The 26703-nt window shown below is 43.2% G+C and overlaps 1 long non-coding RNA gene across 1 annotated transcript in view; it reads left to right on the forward strand.

Moving 5' to 3' along the window:
- Positions 1-26232, forward strand: part of LOC122464780 — a 56384-nt gene extending 30152 nt beyond the window's left edge. The window contains exon 3 of the long non-coding RNA XR_006289137.1: positions 26157-26232. This is a non-coding gene — a long non-coding RNA (uncharacterized LOC122464780). The remainder of the gene's footprint in view (positions 1-26156) is intronic.
- The last annotated feature ends 471 nt before the right edge of the window (positions 26233-26703 follow it).

The following is a 26703-nucleotide window of genomic DNA, read 5'->3' on the forward strand; positions in this document are numbered from 1 at the left end:
TCATCCACGGAGTCAGTTATCTCATCATAGAAGGCAATTAGATTAGTCAGGCATGACTTGCCCTTGGTGAATCCATGCTGACTGTTCCTGATCACTTTCCTCTCCTCTAAGTGCTTCAGAATTGATTCTTTGAGGAGCTGCTCCATGATTTTTTCCAGGGACTGAGGTGAGGCTGACTGGCCTGTAGTTCCCCAGATCCCCCTCCTTCCCTTTTTTTTTTAAAGAGGGACACTACATTAGCCTTTTTCCACTCGTCCGGGACCTCCCCTGATCGCCATGAGTTTTCAAAGATAATGGCCAATGGCTCTGCAATCACAGCCGCCAACTCCTTTAGCACTCTTGGACGCAGCGCATCCGGCCCCATGGACTTGTGCTCGTCCAGGTTTTCTAAATAGTCCCGAACCACTTCTTTCTCCACAGAGGGCTGGTCACCTCCTCCCCATGCTGTGCTGCCCAGTGCAGTAGTCTGGGAGCTGACCTTGTTCGTGAAGACAGAGGCAAAAAAAGCATTGAGTACATTAGCTTTTTCCACATCCTCTGTCACTAGGTTGCCTCCCTCATTCAGTAAGGGGCCCACACTTTCCTTGACTTTCTTCTTGTTGCTAACATACGTGAAGAAACCCTTCTTGTTACTCTTAACATCTCTTGCTAGCTGCAACTCCAAGTGTAATTTGGCCTTCCTGATTTCACTCCTGAATTTCCCCCCTACTTGTAGGGGGAAAATGCCAAATAAACCCACCACAGTAGCATTTAACTTCAAAAAGAGGAACTACACCCAAATGAGAAAGCTAGTTAAACAGAAATTAAAAAAGAACTGTCTCAAGGGAAAAATGCCTGAAAGCTGCATGGAAGCTTTTAAAAACACCATAATACAGGCTCAAACTAAATGTATACCCCAAATTAAAAAAAAGAAAAAGGTTAGAGGACGAAAAATAATAATAATAATTAATTAATAATAAGGCTACCATGGCTGATCATCAGAGTAAAAGAGGTGGTTAGAGGCAAAAAGGCACCTTGGAAAAAAAAGTCAACTCCCTAGTGAGGAAAATAGAAAGGAACATAAGCTCTGGCAACTCAAATATAAAAGTATAATGAGGCAGGCCAAAAAAGAATTTGAAGAGCAACTAGCAAAAGACACTAAATCTAACAGCAATTATTTTTGGAAGTACGTTAGAGCCAGGAAACTTGCTAAACTGTCAGTGGGGCCACTGGACAATCAAGATGCTAAAGGAGCGCTCAGGGAGGACAAGCCTGCTGAGAAGACGCTAAATGACTTCTTTGCATTGGTCCTCACTGCAGAGGATGTGAGAGAGATTTCCCCAACTGAGCCATTCTTTTTGGGTGACAGATCTGAGGAATTGTTCCAGATTGAGGTGTCAGTCGAAGGGTTTTTGGAACAAATTGATAAATTAAACAGTAACAAGTCACCGGGACCAGATAGTATTCACCTAAGAGTTCTGATGGAACTAAATATGAAATTACAGAACTACTAAATGAGGTATGTAAGCTATTGCTTAAATTGACCTCTGTACCCTATGACTGGAGCGGTGCTAATGTAGTGCTGATTGTTTGTTTTGTTTTTTTAAAGACTCCAGAAGTGATCTTGGCAATTACAGGCCAATAAGCCTAACTTCAGTACTAGCCAAAGGGGCTGAAACTACAGTAAAGACAGAATTATCAGATGCATAGATGAACCAATTTGTTAGGGAAGAGTCAACAAGTTTTTGTATAGGGAAATCGTGCATCACCGATCTATTAGAATTATTTGAGGGAGTAAACAAGCATGCGGACAAGGGTGATACAGTGATATAGTTTACTTGGACATTGAGAAAGCCTTTGATAAGGTCCCTCATTAAGCAAAGTAAGCAGTCATGGGGTAAGTAATAAGGTCCTCTCGTGGATCAATAGCTATTTAAAAGACAGGAAACAAAGGGTAGAAATAAAAGGTCAGTTTTCACAATAAAAAGAGATAAATAGAGGGATCCCCCTGATCTGTAGTTGGACCAGGGCACCTGAACATTTTCATAAATGATCTGGAAAAGGGGGTGAACACGGAAGTGGCAAAATTTGCAGACAATACAAAATTACGCAAAATATTTAAGTCCAAAGCTAACTGTGAAGGGTTACAAAGTGGCCGCTGAAATTCAAAGTTGATAAGTGCAAAGTAATGCACACTGGAAAAAATAATCCCAACTCTACATACAAAATGATGGGATTTAAATCAGCTGTTACCACTCATGAAAGAGATTTTGGAGTCATCGTGAATAGTTCTCTGAAAACATCCACTCAAAGATCAGCAGCCTCCGAACCTTAGGGTATGTCTATACTACCCACTGGATCGGTGGGCAGCGATCGATCCAGCGGGGGTCAATTTATCGCACCTAGTCTAGACCAGGCCTTAGAACCATTAGGAAAGGGACAGAAAATATAATGCCACTCTATAAATCTCTGGCATGCCCATATCCTGAATACTGAGTGCAGTTTTGGTCTCCCCCATCTCAAAAAAGATATATTAAAATTGGAAAGGGTCGATAGAAGGGCAACAAAAATGATTAGAGATATGGAAGAGATTCCATATGAGGAGAAATTAAAAAGATTGGGATTGTTCATTTTATAAAAGAGATGACTAAGGGGAGATAATATAGAAGTCTATAAAAGCATGACTGATAGGTAGAAAGTAAATAGAGAAGTGTTATATGCCTCTTCACATAACACAAGAACTAGGTGTAACCTGATGAAATTAATGGGCTGAAGGTTTAAAACAAACAAAAGGAAATACTTCTTCACGCAACACACAGTCAACCTGCAGAACTCATTGTCTTGGGCTGTTGTGAAGGCCAAAAGTATAATTGGGTTCAAAAAAGAATTAGATATGTTCATGGAGGCTCGGTCTATCAATGGCCGTTAACCAAGATGGTGAAGGACGCAACCCCATGTGCCGAGTGTCCCTAAGAGGCTGGGCCTAGCTAACAGGATGGATCACTCTAAATTATCCTGTGTTGTTCATTCCTTATGAAGCACTTGGCACTAGCCACTGTCAGAAGATGGGGTACTGGGCAAATGGACCATTGATCAGATCCAGTATGGCTGTTCTTATGAATGATTTGACCAGCACTAACTATACCTCTTAAGGCATTCCAAAAATAAGAATTACTTCCATTTTCTTTTCATTACTGATTTAGACTGGATTCAAACTGATGTCCTAAAAGCAAAAGGCTCTGAAACACATTATCAGTCCCCCGAGCCATCCATTGACCCCTTTTTAAACTTTATACTAAGTTCAGATCAGTTCAACACTTAATTTTTTGTAATGTCTTTCTCTTTTAGACACAAATTTCCAGATGGGTTGACTGAGGGTTCAAGAAGGTTAAGTGACTTGGCCAGTATCATGCAGTGAGTCTGTGACTGAGAAGGAATTAGAATCCAAAATTACCAAAACAACAAAAAATCACAGGCTAGGGATTGAGATTTTTATAGACAAAACTTCAACGCACGGTGAATTACAGGCCCTTAAATAGCAGGGTTTGTAATGGAAATACTAAGAGGAACCTGAATGTAGCAGCGGTATAGTAGTAACTCATTACTTATTCCATTAATGGCTGTGTTCCTAATAGAAACGGGTTCATTACATGGGAAGGAGCGAAGTTTGCATTAAATAGAAACATCATTTGGTGTTTTATTGATTAAAAGGAGATTAGATTTCCACCATGTTCTTTAGCAAATAGGATGCCTCAGAGGAAATGTATATATTTATATTTCAAGGAGGATTTTATTACAGTATAATGGAAAGAAAATGTATCTGATAATGATAGTTTATATCCCACAAGGGATCCAATAACGTAAAGTTTAACTCTTAACCTAGTGGTGAAGTCCAGACATAGTCTGTATTAATGCATTAATACAGACTAACGTTTTCCATTTGGATAGCCTATTGGAAACATGCTGTGCGTGACAGCAAGGTTAGAACCTCTTTCCTGACCTAGGAAGACCAATCAAACCAATTCCTATGGGACACCCTAAAGTTGGCTTGCATGGGGAAAAAATACATAAAGAGAAAATTATTACATCAATAGGTCAGTGTCAGCATAAACATAGTCCTCTCCGATCACTGTATATATATATATCTCATGCCCCTTTTTCCACTTCTTCCTGGATCCATACAGGTATAAATATTGGCAGTGCTAATTGCCCACATAATATTGCACTGAGCTTTTTCCTCCATGCAGTTCTAATTTATGCCGAGACCTAACCCTCTATTTAGATGGCCCCAGGATTAAGGAAACATAAAGATGACTCAAAGCAATCTTTGTACTGAGTGCTCATTGGCTGCAGCTCGGGATCTGGGCCTGTGAGTTTTACATATATATAAAAGAATAAGATGTAGCACATATATGCCAATCCTTTAGTATCTAATATTTAAAGGTTTATTTATAAAAAGAAAGAAAGAGGTGAGAGTTAAAATTGTTTAAAGGAATCAAATACATACAACAATTGCTTGTAGCAGTGATAGAATAAACTGCGGGCATGTTACGTCTCTGGTTGCTCCCAAATCGTTGGGAGGTCCTCAGTCCCTAGGTTAAGATGCTCCCATTAGGATAAATTCATAGTCCAGAGGTCTGAGCAGGAAAGAGGCAAAATGGAGATGTTAGCATGACCTTTTATAGCTTCTTCCTTGTAGAGGGAAACCCATTGTTTCAAACAAACCCTAAGCCTAGTTTCTGGAAAAATGCAGGTAACAAGATGGAGTTTAAGATCACATGGTTTAGTCACATGCCCATGCATGCTTCACTTAGTCATAGCAGAGGCCATTACTCACACTCTAGTTAGAGTGTCCTCAGGAAGTCCATCAACTGTAGATAGGCTTTTTCCAGGTCCATTGTGTTCATTGATAAGCCATCAACTTGAATACTCCATTCACAAGGCACTGGCCAGACTGGATGCAAATTACCCTGTGTGTGTTACCACAGGAGCAGACACATCTGAAATACAGGTGCATAGTCAATATTTATAACTTCAGATACAAAAACAATACATGCTTACAAATAGCATAATCATATTCAGCAAATCATAACTTTTCCATGGACATCTTACATGACGTACTTTGTACAAGATTAGCTGCAATTACAGTATATAACAGTGGTAGCAACAGTGATCTACATGGTCAAAATACTATCTAAGCTGCCGGATAAATGCAGCATTTTAAATAACTTTTCATTTGTGTGTCTCTTACATGTAAAACTTCTGTGAAGGCTCCTTTAGCACAGGGTAAGGATTCTGTCTCAGAAACCCTTTTTTCCACAAATCACCGAAATTGAATATGAGCAAGACCTTTTATGTAATTTAGTCCATCCCTGTTTATGGGTTCTACCTCCTCTATAAAGAACAGTGATCGTAATACTTAGTGTTTGTACTGTTAGGAAGCATAAGAGATGTATTTATGCAGCCTAACTAAGGCCTGATTCAATAAGGCACTTTAAACATGAGAGTAGCCTCGGTGAATTCAATGGCACTACTCATGCTTCAGTGCCTTGCTGAATTGTGATCATTGGCTCTAAGAGAACTCAATAAAGGGGTAACCAGATGAAATTCTCTGGCCTGTGTTATGCAGGAGGTCCGACTAGATGAGTGATACTCAGACTGGGGCTCGCGAGGCTCTTTAACGTGTCTCCTGTGGCTCTTTGCAGCACACGATATTAAAACACTGTGTGATTGATTTATTTATTAACCAGTCTAAGTTATTAACCAACCAGGATGCTTTTACTATGTTAACCAATTGTTGATCAAATAATAACACTTGGTCAATCATTTTGCTGTGAGAAATATATATATATATATATATATATATATATATATACATACACACCCTAAATATTTCCCCTGTCATACTGTTTAAATATGAATATATAGTACGATAGTAAATGAAACAATGAATTCACACTACTGTGGCTCTTTTGGGTAATGTTGGTCACTAATTTGGCTCCTGAACTATTGAGGTCTGAGTATCACTGCACTAGATGATCTAATGGTCCCTTCTGGCCTTAAAATCTGTTTACTGTAGTTGGGTCAGCTATCAATGCTTAGAGATCCTTTGGTGTGGGGAAGAAACAGAATCTCTAATCTTGGCAAAGGTAGGGTGACTAGATGTCCCAATTTTATAGGGACAGTCCCGATATTTGGGGCTTTGACTTATATAGGTGCCAATTACCCCCCACCCCCATCCCAATTTTTCACCCTTGCTATCTGGTCACCCTAGTCAAAGGTGTAGGTAATGATTGGAGTGAGTGGTATATGATATGGTGGATGCTATCAATTAGAGGGTCAGGGAAAGGTCATTGTAGGCACAGGGAAAGCCTACGGCCCTGGAAGGTACTAGGCACTTTTTATTTTTGTAGTGCAGGATTATTCCCCTCAGTGCATTTCCTAGTGCTTTATCCAGTTGTCTTTTAAAGGAAGCTCTGAGCAATGAGGATTCCAGTTGCCTTCAGGAGAATATTCCACCATTCCTCACCAGCTAGTGAATTCATTGTAGTATGATTGCTGAATCGACATGCTGAACCAACATGCTGATTGACATTTGAGAAGCTTCACGGTTTGATCACTGGAAGAAACATTGCTGTACTTGGGGGGGGGGGGGAGGAGGGGGTTGTTTTGTTTTTATTGTTCATGTTTATTAGTAACTACTGTTAAAAATAGCATTGATTCATATAACGTGGAGTTGTTGACTTACACTTAGCTTCCATGATTGTGGATAAGAAACGTTCCCTGCCCGAAAGTGACTATAATCTAAATAAGAGCAGAAACAGAACTGTACAACAGTTCAGGATAGGGAGCAGCTGAGGATTGTTAATGATGGAAAGCAAGGAGGCGCGTTTGCCTGAAGAAATGAGTTTTAGGGAGGGATTTCGATGGGTGAGGATAGAGGCTCGGATCCTCAGCCCTGCTACAGCTGCTTTCAGCTGCTCTTGCAGCCATAAAGTCAGCAAAGCCAAGATCCCTCTTGTGTAAAGGCGAATCTCCAGTTGGCACGGAACTAGCATAGTGGCTGTATGTAACCCTCCCTGATCCCTGGTGCAGGGCTCCTCTGTGGAAAGGAAGTGTGTCAGGCTCTGAGTGTGTGTGGTCCCAGGCATAAATTAGAACAACCCTAAGTCTGGTGCTTTGGAAGAGCACGAAGTTGATTTAAAGTCATCTGTGGGTCCCTCAGGTTCAGTACTGAGAACATCTCAATGAGACCTGAAAGTCTGGCCCAGGAAATCTACTGCAGGAATAGGAAGGATTGTGATGGAAAAAGCTGAGAGTGGGAAAGGTGGGGTGAAGGGATTGGTCGGAGGGAGCGTGGAGGATGGGGCCAGAGATTATAGATTGGGAGCAAACTGAATCTTTCTCATCTCTGTGCCAAAGTGCTCCTGAGCGTCCTTTTTCCTCACTCTTATTTTCAGTTCTGTGCAACTTAAAGACAAAACCACCTGCAGCTTTATTTTTGGCACTGTATCCATGTTAATTCCACTCCACTGTATCTCAAATGAATCAGATATGAAATGTAATTAACAAGTAAATTAAATTAGCATTATTTTTCCTGCCTCTCTTCTTTGCCTGAGGTCCATCTCTTCTTACATGTTCACATAAGTCATGGTTTCCATTTGGGGACAAGGCTGAAGGCCTAAGAGGAAGAATATGTTGAGATGGACGTGGTTGTGGGATGCGATTGTTCGCTTAGGTTCATCTCACATTCACAGCATTCATTCTGTCAGGCAGCATCCTTGCTACCCTTCTTGTAGTGGCTCACTTTTTGCCAGAGTTATATTTTCCCTGTGTAAAGCAATAGATCAGGAGTGGTGAAATATTGTAGTACATGGTACACACACACACACACACACACACAGCTAATGACCTCACGCTAACAATAGCTCAGCTGGAGGCAAGGATCAGAGAGGTTTCAAAGCAAAATGAAGTTATTTATGAGAAGAAATAATTCCACTGCTCTTGGAATGGCTTTAGCTCCTCATTAGAACCTCCAGGGAAACGATAAATGTTCAATTGACTGAGACAGAGGAGCAGGCTGCATCCAGGCCGTGGCTGCAAGATTAGAGATGGCTCTTTTGCTCTGAAATGAGGAGGAAAACTATGAGTTCTGTTATTTCATGGCTCAGTCAAAGTAGCCTGAGCCTCTCAAAAACATTTAAATTGCATTCCTTTTGGTTTTTAGAGCTGGTTGCAGCCCTGCTTTGTCACTAGCATTTTTGCTTTCTTTAATGTGAATTTAGACCTGATAAATGGGAACCGCGCAGGAGCCCAACATTCCGGGTTTTTGGCCATGTTAGTGCACTCTTCCCCAGGCTGATCCACCTGTGTGTCTCATCCCTGACCTGCAGCGACCAGTTCTAGAAGGAATGTAACACTTTTGCAGTGGGGAATGTTACTGTATGGGCCAGATCATCAGCTGGTGTAAGTCAATGTTGCCTTTCAAGTTTCTTCCTGAAAGTGATGCTTGGGGCCCCCACCCCCCAATATGGCATGACTTGGTGTGGTGTTAAAGTTCTAATTTTTAAAATGTTCTAGCCTAGGGGTAGAAAACAAGAAAATTTTGAAAAGATACTAAACATAGGAATTGCTACATTGGGTCCAACTGGAGGTTCCAGTCCAGTATTCTATCTGAGGCAATGACCCCCTTCAATGAACTCCACCATAGGTAGATGTGGGGTAATCTGCCCTCCTACGTTAGTGCTCATCCTGGTTTCCATTGTTGGAGATTGCCTCATTCCCTGAAGCATGAGGCTTAATATCACTTCCAAAATGTTTGTCATCATTCATTATGATAATACTCTGGATATTCTTGACATCCATATAAATGGCCACTCCCTTTTAGAATCTTCTCAGCCTTGGTCATGGCATCACGATTTCCTGTGGCAATGAGTTCCGCAGTCTAATACCATGTTCAGCAAAATAGGATTTCCTTTTATCAGTTCTGGATTTGTCATCACGTATAGTCATTCATCTATCAGCTAAGAATGCAGGCCATACATAAAGGATGGGGATGCTATCCTAGGAAGCACTGACTCTGAAAAAGACTTGCAGGTCATAGTGGATAATCAGCTGAGCATCAGCTCCAATTGCCATGCTCTGGCCAAAAGGGCTAATGCAATCATTGGAATCTCAAGCAGGAGTAGAGAAGTTATTTTCAGTCTGTATTTGGCACTGACGTGACCACTGGAATACTCTGTCCAATTCAGGTGTCCACAGTTTGAGAAGGATGTTGATAAATTGGAGTGGGTTCAGAGGAGAGCCATGAGAATGGTTAAAGGATTAGAAAGCATGACATAGTGATAGACTCAAGGCGCTCAATCTATTTAGCTTAACAAACAGAAGGTTAAGGGGCGACTTGATCATAGTCCATAAAAGTACCTATACAGGGAACAAATATTTGATAATGGGCTCTTGGATCTAGCAGTGTAAGGTTTAACATGATTCAATGGCTGGAAGTTGAAACTAGATGTAGCCAGACAGGAAATAAGGTGTACATTTTTAATAGTGAGGGTAATTAAACATTGGAACAAAGCACCAAGGGTCATGGTGGATTCTCCATCACTGTCAATTTTTAAAGAGTGAACATTGTTCTAAAAAAAAGATATGCTCTTGTTCAAACAGAAATTGTTCTGGGGAAGTTCTCTGGCCTATGTTATACAGGAGGTCAGACTAGATGATCACAGTGGTCCCTTCTACTCTTGGAATCTATGAATCTGTGCTGCCTATTAGAAATTGTGTGTATCTTTGCCATCTTGTTCATTTTAAAGAGACATTGTCAACTTGAAATGCAGACCATTCCAAAAAAATGAGCTGAAAACAGTTCCTGGGTCTACATCTGCCCTGTAGTCCCAAGTGACAGTTTTTGTGGCTGCACAATCTCATTTGTCCTATTTAAGTGTGTTTTTTTTTCTCTTCCACCTTGCTGTGTGAAAGACCCACACAAACAACATGGGAAATTGACTGACTATACAGGGGAATAGCAGAATGGAGTCTTCACAAAGTACTGTCTGAAGTCTGATTTGGGTGGGAATTGAGGATTAGGGATAGTTCTAATCCTGCTGCCACTAGTCTTAAAGGGAGCTGATGAATAGTCTCTGCTGCCTCCTGACTCTGAGAAGAAAGGTGGCCCAATGAAATGTGCTGCCCCTGGTGGCCTTGCAGCTGTCTGGTGTCATGGTCTTTGCTGTCTCCTGGCCCTGAGATTTAGGGAAGCCTGGGGTGGGGTGGTGATGGGAGATGCACGTCTGCTTGCCTCTTGGAGTGGCTGGGAGTTTTTGCTAGTCATCTAGTTCTCGGCACTTCTGGTGGCTGTAACCTACTGTGCTGGTATCTGGATCAAGGTCATGAGCTACTTTACATATTGGCTCTTACTCCCTCCAGAAGGACTTCCTGTGAGGGCACTTACTGAGTGCTGCTTGTGTGCTGGGAATCAAGTGAACTGTCCTTCTGAGGAGTGCTTTGAACAAGACACAAAACCCTGCTGTGTCTAAGACGTGATTTCACCAAAGAGGACCCTTTTTGTCTGATGCTGGAAAGTTCAACCTGAGGGGCTGCAGGTTTTTCTACAGCCAGTTACAGGAACACTAACTGAGCCAAGGCATCAGGCAGCTGTTTCTTCTCCTCCGCAGAGGAAGATGCTTTGTGGTTAAAGTGCTGTTCTCCCTGGGTGATCTCCTAGGTGAGAGGCAGACAGAAACAGGTGGGTGGCATTGTGGATAGCCCTAAACCGGATGGGGGGTGAGTGGAGGGACTATGGGGGCGGGGAACCCTCTACCTCACACAATGAGCCTGCCACAGTAACGTGTCTGGGAAAGCCTAGATTTCAGCACTAGGCCCAGGGCTGGATGGGCCTGGTGACCGATCTAACCTCTTAGCTTTGGAGGGGTCCAGGCTGTGGCACATTGGCAGGGCAGTGTGGGAAGCTTGGCCTGTGGGCTGCGCTCAGTGGATGTGAGCAGTAAAGCAGGGTCAAATCATCGGGCTGCCGAGGTAGGAGGGAGGGCACAGAGAGCAGTCTGCAAAGTCCAGTTTTTTCTGTTGGATGCCCTGGGGTTCACTGGGCTGGAGCCTGCCTTCCCCATCCAGCAGCGGAGGATTGCTGGAACACACTGTGCTCTAGCCACTTCTGCTTCCCATCCCTTCCTGTATCCTGTCCCTCATGGCAGGAGCGTGGGGGGTTGTCATTTAGCAATGGGAATCCTACATCTGCTGGGGACTCCCCAACACCTCGGGAACCCTCAACTGGGAGCCTGAAGCCACCTTCTGCGCCATAGGATCAGAGCTGGGAGCCAAACTGGCTCACTGTAACTGTGCCTCCGGGAGCTACCACCAGTCTTGTGCTTTCCCTGCCAAAGGCTATGGCTTAAGAGTCACAACAGAGCTCTCTAGTTGGTTCCACATAGATCAATAAGTGGGGCAGAGTTTTCTAGCAACAGAGTCAGCGTTGCCAAGGAAAAACCTTGCTTCGGGTCCATGCATTCCCCTTGCTCAGCAACATGCTCTTATTTCTGTAGCCCTGCCAATCTAGAATCACTAGGCTGGAACATTTACTTCATGGTGATATGATGAATGCTAGGAAGCCAAGACATGCTGTAGAGATCTTTTAAGGAAGAACCAAATTTTCACACCCCTGGCTCTGATATCTCTGACTTGGAGCTATCTAAGCATTCCTGACTCTGATTTGATAGTGCATGTAATCTGACTCAGACATTCACTGGAAAAAATCACTTTCTGTTAGCAAACTAGCATTTCCCACACTTTTTGTGGTGGGGATGCAGTTGTCTTACAACGTGCTTTACAGGTCTCCCTGGTGTCTGTGCACTTACACTATAGCTGAGTGATCACAGTGTGTCTGAATGTTGGGGTCACACACAATCGTTCATTAATGGCATGAGACAACAATGTTGTGAGGTTTGGGGTACATCAAACCTCCCCCCCCCCCCAGTTTTGTGTGGAGAAAACTTGGCCTCCCTCTGCCTTTAAACTATAGCTGTTCATTCTGATGCTCTTCTGATTTCCTTGCTCCCTGTTAAAATTGGTGCACAATACTTGTATATTTTACTGTACTTAAATGGGGCTATTTCTCTTGATACACAGACAACTACTCTGCTAGGAAATGACCATTTCATGACTGGAACAGTCGCACAACACTATAGGAACAGGACTGCACAGATCAAATTCTGCTCTCAAGTACACACGTGCAGTCTCAGTGATTTCATTAGGGTTGTACACGTGAACTGAAGCACAAAATGTGGCCTAGCATGTGTAAATAATAATGGACACCATCCTGTGTGCTGCTGTCAGCAAGTCCAAACCAATATGTTACTTAAATCAAATACAATGTATGCAATTAAAGTCAGATCCCCCAACATTAATAGAATACATATTTAGACTTTAATTACAGGAGTGGGCCTAATCCTGCAGGCTGCTGAGCAACGTCAGCTGTCATCGAGTCAGTAACAGTTGGGGTTGCTGAGCACTCATAGAATCCAGCCCAAATATAATCTGTCAGTAAACTGAAAGGATGTCTTATTTGCCAAGGAATAAGTTCAGAGATCACCATTTCTTCCCTTTGATGTTATGAACACCTAAATGCAGCAGGAAGCTGAATTCCTTTCTTTGCCTTAGGTCAGTGGTTTTCAGCCTGTGGCCTGCAGACCCCTGGGGGGTCCACAGACTACATCTAAGATTTCCAAAGGAGTCGGCATCTCCATTTGAAATTTTTTAGGGGTTGGCAAATGAAAAAAGGTTTAAAACCACTGCTTTAGGTGCTTGTTTGAATGCTCCAGCTGCAGCACGGTTAACTCATAGCACAAAATCAAAGGTTGCAGGAAGGTTCAGAGAAGAGCCACAAGAATGATTAAAGGATTGGAAAATACGCCTTATAGTGATAGATGCAAAGCAATCAATCTATTTAGTTTAACAAAGAAAAGGTTAAGAGGTGACTTGGTCACAGTCTATAAGTACCTACATGGGGAACAAATATTTGATATTGGGCTCTTCAGTCTAGCAGACAAAAATATAACATCATCCCATGGCTGGAAGTTGAAAGTAGATAAATTTGGACTGGAAACAAGGTATATATTTTTCACAGTGAGAGTAATTAACCATTGGTACAATTTACCAATGTTTGTGGTGGATTTGCCATTACTGGGAATTTTTAAATCAAGCTTGGATGTGTTTCTAAAAGATCTGCTCTAGTTCAAAAGGAATTATTTTGAGGACTATTACACTGTGGCCTGTGTTATACAGGAGGTCAGACTAAATAATCACAATGGTCCATTTTGGCCTTAGAATTCATGACTCTATGAATGCTACTGAAAGTCATTTAAATTAGTAGAGCAGCACCTGCTCACACTAGGGCAGAATTTGGCCTGTAGGAACCCTGCGTTTGCCATACCATATTGGATCAATGGTCCATCCAGCTTTCAGTAGTGGCCTATTCTTGAGATCAGAGGGGAACCTGAACCTCTTCCAGCTTAACGTACCTGGTCAATTGCTCTGATGTCTCTGTATGGGAGAGATCTCTGCTGTGATTATTTTATACCTTGAGGCATTACATGCAGCTCTGCTCTCGGGTCTTGGTTGTTAAGAGGATTCAAAAATCAAGAAAACAAGTTTGGCAAAACAATTCTGCTATCACCCTTTTGTGAAAATATCAAGAGCTGCAGTTCAGAGCACTAAAAACACCCAGATGGTTGGATCTAGCACTTTTGTTGGCAGCCTCAGCAGAGAGGTTACGTTTGCTTGCATGAGAAGACTGCACACCTGTGAGCATTACTGGCAGTTCCTTTGACAGGTGTGAGGCACATTGATGGAGGATGTGGAAGAAGCTTGCATTGCTGATGCCTGGGCGGTACCTATTCTGCACTGATTCTCTTTGCTGATGTCCACGCTGTACCCATCCTATGGATGAAGAAATTATTTGCATTCTCTGGAGCTGTTTAATCTGGCATCTTTCATCTCTTCATTTAAAGAATTTAAAAACCAGCCCACCCACACAGTTCCAACATGAGCAATGCGTCTCACACAATCTCGTTTCCCATGAACTGTACATTAAACCGATGCCATTAGGCTGCTGTTAGAAGGAATCCTATGTAGTGATAGCAGTTATTCCAACAATGTGAATGATTTGTAGAAAGATGAATTAAGCCAAGAGAAAGAAGTGCACAAGTCTATTACCACTCTGTGCCTAACTCTATTAAAAAGAGCTGAGCTGTTCATCCATTTATGAGCCATTGACAGGGAAGCGTATATCTTCAAGGAAAAGGGCATATTGCTCCAAACTGGGCATGGCCAAGTGCCTTCCAAAGAAGGATCCTTTCACGACAGAGATTTTATGTCTGGGGTACTTTCCAAGCAAAAGGCTCCCGAGCAGACTTTATTCCAGCCTAGTGGCCAAAGGACTGACTTGGACTTTTTAGGTGCATGTGCTAGCACGGGGGGGTATGGAAAACCAGCTGAAGCTTGATCACATTTGGCTAGAGCATAATGCAAACATAACTCATTAGCAGCAGAAATCTGTGCATGCTGGGGCAGGCAGGGAGGGAGAAGATGGCTTAGACCCCTCCTGTTTTAAGTAGGTAGGACATCTAGAGGAAAAATCATGTGGTTTTGGGTGGGCTACATTTCTACCCCCTCTTTCTGATTACCATAGACCTCTGCCTCCATATAACCTATTCGTTTTGTTCTATCGCAGGGTATTTCTATGGAGCTCTCATTGTAATATCAAACTGTCCTTTACTTAGGCTCTTTTTTCGTTGAATATTTTAAATGAAATTAGCACTGTAGGAATGTGCCAGAGTGAAGTCCTCTGTCGAGCTGCAGAACCCCTTCCAGCGCCGTAGTAAGTATCTACACTGCAGCGGTGCAGCTCTGCTGCTGTAGGGACACAGCTAAGAGCTCAAAGGACAGGGCAAGAAGAAACCCCATCTGAACTGCCAGAGAACATCTGGAGACTTGTGTTCCTGTCAGCCCCAGATACCACGGGCCTTTCCAGGATGGACTGGCAATGGACCAGTTTATAGATGCTCATCTGGGCTTGGATTTGCAAATCAAGATTAGCGAAAGGAAACGAAAGACACTCCGAGAGGCTGTGGAATTTGCCACGGAACTCCAATCTTTTCTTCCAGATGTGCACCAGAAGAGGAAGCAGTTGTTAGCGAGGTAGATGGCAGCTGATCACCATGAGTCCTGTAAGTACAGCATTGGGTTTACTATGTATGATGAAAGAGGGGATTCTAATCTGGTTCATGACGGCCCTATTGAATAATTAGAACAATGATAAATTTGGGTTGTAAAACAAAGGAAGGTGACAGTAATGCAAAAAATAAAGGAAGCGGTTCAGTTCAATGATAGTACTGGGACAAAATTGGCTCCAAAAAAGGAGGATTCTTTTATAAATTTAAGGGATGTTGAGTGAAGCCTCTCTCCCAGTTCAGGAATCAGGGGAACACCACCCTGAAGGGGCAAAAGTTGGTGGAAGTAAGCTTTAGTTCTGGGCAATTACACAACAATAATGGGAGTTTGGCTATTGAGTGCAAAATAGGATCTTTGATGTGCATTGGGATAGTTGACACAAGCTCAAACATAATGGTTATTAGACCAAACGTGCTAAAAAAAAAGGTGAGGGAATCGGGGATCCAAAACTGTGACCCCACCCCCGAAATTTGTCTGAAATGGAGACATTGACTAGGGCAAGGGCACCCATCCCAAAACTGAAAAAACTTGGTATAAAGATTGGACCTCTAAAATTCAAGCCAAAAGTCTGGGTGGCTGAAGTAGTAGATGTGCTAATAATTGGCCTGGATTACATTATGGCTAATAACTGTGTAATCAATGCCAGGAAAGGTGTTTTTCAAATTCAGTCTGTGAAAATTCCCTTTAAAGATATGGCCCAGGTAAGACAACTGGTTTGAAGACAACTGGTTTGCAGTGAACTAATTGTCCCGGCCCCGAAGCAGAACCTATTATAATAGCTACTTGGTCTGGGAGGTTTTCAGCCAGGGAAAGATGGGGTGTAGTTGAAACCTGTTTTGAGATCCAGGATCCTGGCAGTCTTAGCTGCTAAAACTCTTGTGGATCTGAATCAGGAACAGCTCTCCTGTCATATTGCTGAATATTTCTGACAGGCAACAAATAGTCAAAGAAGGGAAACCATTTCTGCAGTCAGCAGGATGTGATTTAGTACTTTCAGAGCTGAAGAGGCTAGTGGGACTGTGCCTGTCTTGGTCTATCCATGTTTCAAAACACCATTCATACTAGACACCAACGTTCTCACAGTTTGTGGGACAGGATTTCAGCATGGCTGCCCCCAAAATCTGAGAATGTAGCTGGGGATGTTGAGGCTGGAAAAGTTGTTCCAGAGGTGAATCCCCACTAGTACAGAAAGGGCAGGGTCTGCCTCCGCCAGCGACTTCCACAGTAACCATTGGCATTCCGCAGGGGCGGACGGAAAGGCGTTCCTCCCTGGTGGTGGAGAGGAAATCCAGGAAGACAAAAAACCCAACAGAGAACAAAATTCTTTTAAGTTGGTGATGTGAAACTACACTGCCAGAAGGGCCCTGTCTGTATGTAAATAGTTAAGCTTGTATCATTTGTAATTTGTTCCGTTTCTTTTCTTTCTGTTTGGGGTGGGTTGTTGGGTGGTGTTATCCAGTGGGTGAAACCTCCTTATGGGCTGTGTTAAATCCCCATTTAGACTGATAGATGTGAACTTGTCCTTCAGTTAACATAACTGCAAGCAAAAGCCCTCCCCTAAGACAAAGTTGTGTGTGTGAACGTGTCCAGGAGCTTTTTGCTGAGGGCTTGGCTACACTTGCAGGTGTAGAGTGCTGTGAGTTAAACCCGCCTTCGGAGAGCGCAGTAGGGAAAGCGCTGCAGTCTGTCCACACTGACAGCTGACAGTACATTGGTGTGGCCACGTTTGCGGCACTTGCAGCGGCATTGGGAGTGGTGCATTATGGGCAGCTATCCCAGCGTGCAAGTGACTGCAACATCCTTTTCAAATTGGGGGCTGGGGTGGAGTGTGACAGGAAGTGTGTTGTGTATCTGAGGAAGGAGAGAGAGTGGCTAGTTCAGACCCCCCTTTCTTTCCCCCCTCCCCCCCCCCCACTCACTTAAAGCCAACAGTAAATGTTTGCTTTTTCTCAGAGCTGATAAGCAGCCAGATTCTCCGAAATGGAGCTTTCAAGGGGCATTTCCACATTCCTGCAGCTGATTTCACAACGACAAGAGTGGCCACTTGACTTAAGGGGATTATGGGACGTTTCTGGAGGTCAATCAGAGCGCAGTAATGCAACACCTCGTCCACACTGGCGCCGCAGCGCTCCAGCAGGGGCGCAGCAAAAGTTCTTCCACTCGCCGAGGTGGAGTACCAGCAGCGCTGTAGCCGCGGAGTCAGAGCGCTCTACGTGCTCTGGGCTTGCCGGTGTGGACGGGGAGTGAGCTAGGGCACCCGGGGCTCCTTTATTGCGCTGTAACTCGCAAGTGTAGCCAAGCCCTGAGTGTTGTTTTGGGTGGGGATGTGAGTGAAAGAAGAGAGATCACACAGAAACTGAGAACGGATAAGAACAAAGAGAGCCTGTAAGCCAGTGTGACCCTGGAAAAAGCTAGAGACTGCACCTTTGGGTCTGGTATTGGCTAAAGAGGCTTGGGGTCTGTAAGCTAAGGAACTGCTTCTTTTGTTCTTGGTTTCTTCTGTGTTCAGAGACACAGGCCTTTGTACATATCCATTGTAAATAAACAGGATTGCATCAATTTCTTCTTCCAGCTGGAATACCCAAAGAGTCCCAAACTTTGACTAGCTGCTCCAGTCAAAAAGGGGCAACACCATGCTAAGTGCTAAAGCCCAATATTACAGGGCCTTCTGGCCTTGGATTTTATGAATCTATGAATAAAATTAATCACTTGGGCCAAAAAGGGCAGCCGTAGCTTAGCCACTTAGTACTATGTTCCTGTCAGATCATACAAGCTAAGAAGAGGCAGGCTGGGCCAGCATTTTGAATGAGAGATCTGTATGGAGCTGCCATAGGAAGCAGTGTGCGGGAATCTTCAGGCTGTGAGTCTGGAACTCTTTGCTATGAGTCAGTACCGAGGCAATGCACTTGCATGGTTTTAGGGGGCACAGAGCTCTCTCTCTCAGAGATCTAGAACAACAGTGTTAGCAACTGATGGTCCTAGAAGATTTGTGGGCAGGTCTACACTACAAATTTACATTTGAAAAATTTACTGTAGCGCCTCCAGTGAAAGACTCTCTAAGCCAACTGGAGAGAGCTCTCCTGTCAGCTTAATAACTCTATCTCCGCGAAAGGCAGTAGGAAAAGCTCTTCCACCAACATAGCGCTGTCTACAAGGGAGGAGTTAAGGTCGGTATAACTCAGGGCGGTGGATTTTTCACACACACCCCCTGAGTGACGTAGTTCTACTGAAGTAAATATGTAGTATAGACCAAGCCTTTGTAAGGGTCTGTCTGTTTGATTCCACTGTGCTGCCCAAATTCCAGCTTGGATAATTATAGTGGTTCCCATTAAAAATGGAGCCCACAGTTACCACAAACTTTCTCTACCTCTGCAACAGTAAATAATGGTGGCACCTGTTGGCAGATGTTTGTATCTTCAATGACAGCCGGCGTAATATTGTGTTTTATCTAAATTCTCACTTGAATTTCAGTTGGAAAAGGTGCCAGCCTAAATTTCACTTCCTGACCCAACCTATAGGGCACTGTTGTGTTAAACAATTGCTGCCACCTGGTGGTGGCAGGAAGTGATGTGCTTGTACACAGCTTTGGGATAATGGGTGTTGTGTACATGTAAGATTGTTAACAATGTACATTAGCAGGGGGAAATGACTTAGAACATAGTAACAGAGTGTGAAGATCTAGGGATCTGTGCAGAGAAGTGGAGTAAATCTACTGACTCACCCTAGTGGCTAGGTCAGTGTTCCTGGTAGTTCAAACCTACTTATATAAAAGGGCTTGAATCTGGTAGAAGAAGAAAGAACCAGGAGAAGCTGGAGACGGGTGCTGCAGGGAAAAGCCCTAGGATTAGCAGAGCATAGAAGTAACCTATGTTGAAATGTTTTGTTGTTTAAGTTGGTAAGAAAAGCAAATCCCAGGAAGAGGTTAATTTTGGACCTCTGTGTGTATACTCTGTACAAGGAGCAGGGCGAGAATGCCACCAGCTTACAAACAATTTTGAAGAGAGGGTGGGGGAGAGTGCAGTCTGAGCAGCTGCCGTTTGTTGGGGAATTTTATTTTGGGAAGAGGGAGGGAATTCAGTTTAGGTGGTAAATGGCATTAAAGATATTGCTTGTTTGTTTACATACATAGTGAGGCGTCGCTCCATTATTGCCCGGCACACTGACAAAACCCGTGCGGGAGATTTAGGTGATTATTATAGAACCAATAATGTAGCAGCACAATGCTGCACCAGCAGATGGCTTAGAACAACCAGTTAAAAGGCCCCTGTCCCAAAGAGCTTACATTTCATTGTCACAACTAGGAACACATTAATGGTGCACATTAATATGCTAGTGGAGCACACCTCAGGTACAGTGTGAGGCTCAAGGTAGCGTGTCTTCAGCCACCTTTTTAGTCTTTGAATGTTTGTTTCCACTAAATCCACTGTTCTACAGCTCAGTTAGAAAGCTACTACTCACCGACTCTCTAATATGTGGCACGCTTGAGCCTGGCACATACACATAGCTTATTTTAAACATTATGGGCCAGAGCTCAGCTGGTGTAAATCAAGGTAGCTCCTTTAAAGTCAGTGTAGCTACAATGACTTACCGCAGCTGAGGATCTGGCCCTTTAAGAGCAGAGCTAGTGGGGGCTTTTTAATTTTTAATTGTGGCCAGTGGAAATGAGGCAAGCCACCCCAAGGACATCTCACATGGTGTCTGGTCAAAGTCAAGGGGCTGTTCATAAATATGCCTGCACTGAGAAAAGCCATCTGCATTTTTAACATCTACGTCCACAACTGATTATTTCCCAGTTGAAGAAGTAGTGCCCTTTAGATGTAGGGATTATTTCCACTCTTGGCTCCATTTAATATCATTAGATGTTACAACATGGATGGGATAATATCTTTGTTTCTCTCATATCCTGGGACCAACATGGCTACAACAGCACTGCAAACAATAGGTGTTACAGGTGCTCAGCACCTCTAGAAAATCAGCTACATCAAAAGCTGCCCCAAGGGATGGATCAGTGGGGATTATACACCGGAACAGGGCCAACAACCAAGGGAAAGGAGCAGGTTTTACAAGCATTCTGCAGCGTCACCCCCAAAGCTCTCCAGGATCTCTTCTGGAACAGGCAGTGTTTCACATTATTGCTTTCATACGTTTTCTTCCTTGTTGTACAAAGTTCCTCTCTGGTAAATCAGCCGAGGGAAGTGTACAGTATCGCCAACTCTTGAGTCAGGCCCCCGAAGTCATGACATTTTAACAAATCAATAGATGTTGGGGTGAAGGTGTTTGTTACCTGGTTTCTGAGCCCTCCGGGGTGCATGCAGGTCACATTTTCAAGCTTTCCCCCTCAGCTGTGAGTGCTAGAAACTTACTCTTTGTAAAAACAAATGAAAAGTGAGATTCTCTCCTAATCACTTGACTCTGACAGCTGGGGCTTTAAGATAAACACCAAATATTGTATGGCACTTGCGATAAAATCATGTGTTGGCAACACTGTTCCTTCCTAGCACTTTCTACGCTCAAACCATCCAAAAGCTGCTCCACTTGCTTGTATATGGATTCTAATGAATGAGGCATCCTCTCCAATGTGTCAGCATACGGGTTACAGCTGAGCGGTCTCCAGCCTATATGTGAAACCTCACGGGCTGGTTTTGAGGGCTGTTTTTTTTGGATATTATACTGTAATGAACAATTAGGAGGCAACTAACTAGAAAATAACCAGACCTTTAACAGCCTCAGTGTTTAATTTACCTTGTACTTTTTCTTACATTCCCTCTTACTGCTGATATTCTATCAGCACGGTTGCCTTTCTGATAACAGTTTCATTCAAATATTGCTGTTTCATCTCGCCTCCATTCCTCACTCTGCTTCACTGGGCTGTTTTGCTGGGGCTGCCTCACCTGTCATCGTGGTCTATTGCTGCCTCGTCAATCATAGCCCATTAAGAAAGCCTCTGCATGCTGGACAATTCAATCTGTATGCTCATGACATGTTCCAAAAAGCAGCTTTTCAATTGGATTCCAGATTGCTTGCAACGATGTGGCATCCATACTGCCTGGGTATACGGAAGGGGAGGAGGAAATGGCTCTGTGGATGGAATCATTTAAATCCATGATTTATGTGTTCTCCACACTTTAATTGCATTGAGGAATCTCTCACTCTGGCAGTGTCTAATCTCTCGACATTTCACATGCTCTGCCTGTGTAGTGTCAGAAGATGAATAGCCCATTCATATAGGGAGTGCTTCACTTCCAGATATGCTGATTTACAATGCTGATAGACTGTAGCAAGAGATGAAGGATAGCAGCAGGAATTAGGTAACTTGTACCTTCCAAGCCTTGGTGATACAAAAATAAGACGATGAAACAAATTCTAGGGTTCACCCCACATGCAAGACTCTTTGTTTACGGTGTATACAGAGTTAGTTGGCTCCTTTTCTCCTCAGTGCTGGTAGGATATGTCTGATGGTTTGTTTATATTACAGAAGGGCCTAGAGACCCCCCCCCAACTGTGAATGGAGCCCCATTGCGCTGAGTGCTATACACACATAGTAAAAGAATATTTCCTGCCCCTCAGACAGGGCATGCAAAGGATGGCAGAAAAGAGGAGATGGTGATATCCCCATCTGAGGAATGGAGGCACGGAGAGATTAAATGACTTGCCCAAGGTCACACAGACAGTCTGGGGCAGAGCTAAGAATTGGAACCAGGTCTCCTAGTCCCTCTCCAGTGCCTTAATCACAAGATCACCCTTCTTCTCTGTGATCTGACACATTTCACATATGAAAATATTACCCGGAACTAGAGCAGGTCAAACTTTGTGAAGGATAATATTCAGTATGGAGTTAGCCAGTAAAATCCTTTACAAACCAATCCTGATTTTCTTTCATAATTTGTAAGTGTATACCAAATAGTTTGGAAAATAGCACAGTTCATTGATATAAAGGTGTGATACAGACCTTAGTAAAATAGCCACATTAGATAAATGTAGGTTATCCACTGAAACCATCAAGTTCAATATAGACACAACTTGGTCTCCACTCTGAGCATTCATAAATCCACAGTGGGAGCATTCGACTGAAAAAGGAGTAAAGTGTAATTTCCACATCCTCAAAATGTGTGGTGTACTGTTTATTTGGATCCTCCAAAGAAACAACTCGTAAATTCAGGCACCTGATAGTCTCATAGATTTCTATGTAATTTCGTTGCTTCTGAAAGAGCACAAGTTGATTTGCACAATGAAATGTCCAGCAATTAGATCTCTTTGTGACCAGATATCAGTGGTGGAAGGTGCATGAGGAATTGACATAGAAGCCTTCCTGGATTTTTAGTAGCCAAGTTATTTCACCACTCACCACCTCCACCACTTTCCCTCCCACTGAAAGTGTAGAGAACATGATGTAAATCATTCTTCCTTCCAGCTGTCCCACTCAAGACAAGGGAGCCGTTCCTTGTAATAAATAACTATGACTTTCACCATTTGTGCACGCTCTTACTCTGCTTTGTTGGCTGACCTGAATCCATCCACAGGCTTTAAACCTTGAAAGATGGAGGTAAAGGTGCCATCTTAATTCCATCAGGTCGTCACACTTTTGAATAACAGTGGTGAGTTAATCAGTTTGTACTTTTCTCTCTGACAGTCTAATTGTTCTGTCCAGAGCAATTGCACCCACACAGTATGCTTACAAATGCGTTTCTGAACCAGTTCAGTTATAGTAGCATGAAGAGCTAAATTCTCCCCTGGGATGCATACATCTGTGGCTCCCATTAGCTTCAGTTGGAGTGGCACACAAATAAACAAAGGCTCAATTTGACCCAAAAAGTTTCCTGTTCCATTGCATAGGTGGAGACAGCACATCAGAAAAACTTGTATTGTGTATGAGCTCTAGTCGATGGCTCTAGACTGTTCTCAATGGTAGCAGATGACAGAACGAGGAGTAATGGTCTCAAGTTGCAATGGGGGAGGTTTAGATTGGATATTAGGAAAAACTTTTTCACTAAGAGGGTGGTGAAACACTGGAATGCGTTACCTAGGGAGATGGTAGAATCTCCTTCCTTAGAGGTTTTTAAGGTCAGGCTTGACAAAGCCCTGGCTGGGATGATTTAACTGGGAATTGGTCCTGCTTCGAGCAGGGGGTTGGACTAGATGACCTTCTGGGGTCCCTTCCAACCCTGATATTCTATGATTCTATGAGTGTGTCAACCACCAACACTGGGGATCAAACTGGGGACCTCCAGAGATAAAAGCATGAGCTACTATAGCCTGAACTACAGAACCAAGGCCCTTTGTCATAGCCTCTGTGAATCCGGCACAGTAAATCCGGTAACACTAAATCACCAATGGGTTACATGTGTAGGGCCTGAACTTTGGGAGTGGTTGTGCCATAGTAGCATTTTACCATCTTGATTTTACCAGAACACACCAAATTCAGGGATCTCTTGTTTTAGGAATGGGCATGGGAGCCAGGAGAGCTGGGGTTTATTTCCAGTTCTGCCAGAGAGTTATGGATCACTTGGGGCTTGATTCTGCAAGGTATTTTAGCATGTGTCAAGCTAAGTGTGTGAGAGTAGACTCACTGAGTGGAAGGCAGTGGGACTCAGTGCGGACATGGGTCCATCTGTGCCAAGTCGCTTGTCAGATTGGAGTCTGTGTGTGCATAAGAACATAAGAATGGCCATACTGGATCAGACCAAAGGTTCATCTAGCCCAGTATCCTGTCTTCGGACAGTGGCCGATGCCAGGTGCCCCAGAGGGAATGAACAGAACAGGTAATCATCAAGTGATCTATCCCCTGTCACCCATTCCCAGCTTCTAGCAAAATGCTAGAGCAGGAGCAGGAACAATCACTATAGTCAAAGTTGCATGATGGTCTCATTCTAATGACCCACGGCTTTCAGATCTTTCAAAAACTTTCATTTTGGGGCTCAAATTTTCCAAGCTTTAATGCTGCCTTTAGGTATATTATTTTGGAAAATTTGACCAACAACGGTTTAGCTGATTTCTGTCTCTCCCTCTTCTGAGAACAAGGTGAGTATGAATGAAAATCCGCTTTTCCGTAACAGGAGTCACTGCTGCGAGATTTTGGCTGCATCTGAATAGAACTGGTAAATAAGCCTCTTCTGAATGGGGATTGGACCCAGAAATAAATATAGCAATTAGACTAGTTTTGAATATTGTAACTGATGATTTGATGATCTTCTCCCCACTTTGGTTTCCACTAATTTGGCAAAAACTGGAAAATCTAGGTCCAGATTTTCAAAAGTGGTTGGCAATTTTGAGCGTGTCTGAAAATTTGGCTCTTATTTTGTGTGTCTAAATGAGAACAAACTACTTAAAAAGCTGATCCCAGTTGTGGGTGATGAACCCTTGAAAATCTGACCCTGACCTCTTTTGAAAACCCAGCCTCTGGCGGGTGTTAAAAACAGAAGCAGGATAGAGCATCAAGCCAAGCGGGGACAATTCTTCATGTAGCAACAGAGTTGAGCGGTGGATACTTTTTTTCTAAAAGGTGCTGTCCCTAGGTCTGGATGATCTCTCTTCCAACTAGACGAGGATATAGACATTGGTAATGAGATTCATTACAGCAGCCTTCTAATCTCTTTCACTACAAAACACATTACATTTGGAATTTGACTGTGTGCGCTGCGCACCAGGTGGCCAGGCTGCTTTTAGAGAGAGAGAAAATAAAGAAGCCGAAATGCACTGCTGTATAGTGCTCTTAATGCCTAATAATGTCATAGAAAAAAGAAGGGCGTTCTTGCTCTCTGTCGCTGATGACTGCCAGATGAAGCACCCACTATACAAAGTCGCACATGCTGGTGACTAATGCTGCTGCGGGAGCCCTTAGCTCACTGGTATGTGTCATTTCAGTGGGATTAGGCAAGAAATTACACATTGGCAACGAGCTTCCCCCCATATCTGGAGAGACAACAGAAAAACCCTTTTGGGAATGTTATGACTGAGCCAATATACTTTTTGTGGGCTGACACATCTTAAGAAAGAGGAGTATTGTAACAGATGGTCAGCGGAAAAGAGACTATAAGCTGGACTCATTTTGCCAGCCAAGGAATGTTTATGGATTTTCAGAGCCAAATTTCAGTTTGTAATAAGGAGAAAACAACTCCACTGAAGTCAGGGGAATAGTGTGTATTTAAATGGGGGATGAATTTTCCCCTGAATCTCAATAGGCTCAGTACAGCTAAAGCTTAGAGGGGTTTGGAGATGGAAAAGAGCTGTTAGGGCACCTAGTCTATGCCCCTGTTCTGAGGACAATTGCATGTGATTCTTGGTAAAGTTTCTTGTGCTTTGACATAGCCACTAGGGATAGGACGACCTTGCAGCTGGGAGCATGCGTCCCAGCGCGGATAGCCAGACACACACCAGGTGTGCTTGAGCTACCATGTTAAAAATAGCAGTGTGGCACAGAAGGTGGCTCAGGCTAGCCACCAAGTACAGTCTCACTCGACCCCCGTGTTTATGTACAAGAGGGGCTAGCCCGAGCTGCTGTTTGTGCAGTCATAGCCCCGCTGCAATTTTTAGGGTGCTAGCTTGCGCAGAGCTAACACCTCTGCCTCCCTACACTGAGCAGTATGTTCACAGCTGCAGTGTAGACGTACCCAAGAGGTGGTCAGGATTTTTTTGATAAAATGCCTTTTTGAGAGAAAATGCTGATTCGCCAAAGCTGAAACTTTTGTAGGAATTTCCTGTTTAGGAATTTTTTTGAAAAAACAAGTTTTGAAAGTGCTGTTTTGACCATTTCAGAATTGAAATTTGTGTTTTTCGGTTTGAAAGGATTTTTCATTTAGGCATGTAATTTAATTTCTTGCCAAAACAATGTTAAAAAAATTAAAAGGCTGAAATTGAAACAAAATGTTTTGAAATTATCGGAGCAAAATGTTGTGAATGCCTTGATCCAAAATTATGTATTTCTGCTCCTTTTTAAGGCAGTAGGAATTTTGGAATTGAAGAGCCCAACCCTCCTTCCATTTAAATCATCAGCTTTAACACCTAGGCACAAAGGGGTGAGTAAACAATGCAGCGGCAAACTCCAGTCTGAATTTCCTCTCTTCTGGATTTAAGTTTCCTGCTTTCGATATTATTTTACCAATGATTATTTTTCTTTCTTTCAGTGCTGAATGCACTCTCTGGATGGCTTCAGTAGGGAATTGCCCACTGAAGATCTATGAAGTGCAGAACAAACAGCTAATGCTCTACACAGCTGTTTATTGTGGATTGGATTCTTTCTTTGTCATGGGCTGGGATCCAGTTGCAGGACAGATGTTTTGTGTTTTTGCTCATTGAACTTGTTATGCAAAAGTTTGTGCTCCATGTTGACAGAGAGCAGGTGGCTCACAGAAGGAAGGGAAAACACGTTTTTGTGTTCAAGTGTTTACAGATTCTTACAATATACTGAAGGCAGTTGGAGGTGCAAGTAGGCAGGATTTAGAGGTATCCACATATCCTGTTTTACTACATATTTTAGACACAAAT

The sequence above is a fragment of the Chelonia mydas genome, chromosome 2 (assembly GCF_015237465.2).
Source record: "Chelonia mydas isolate rCheMyd1 chromosome 2, rCheMyd1.pri.v2, whole genome shotgun sequence".
Classification (NCBI taxonomy): Eukaryota; Metazoa; Chordata; order Testudines; family Cheloniidae; genus Chelonia; species Chelonia mydas.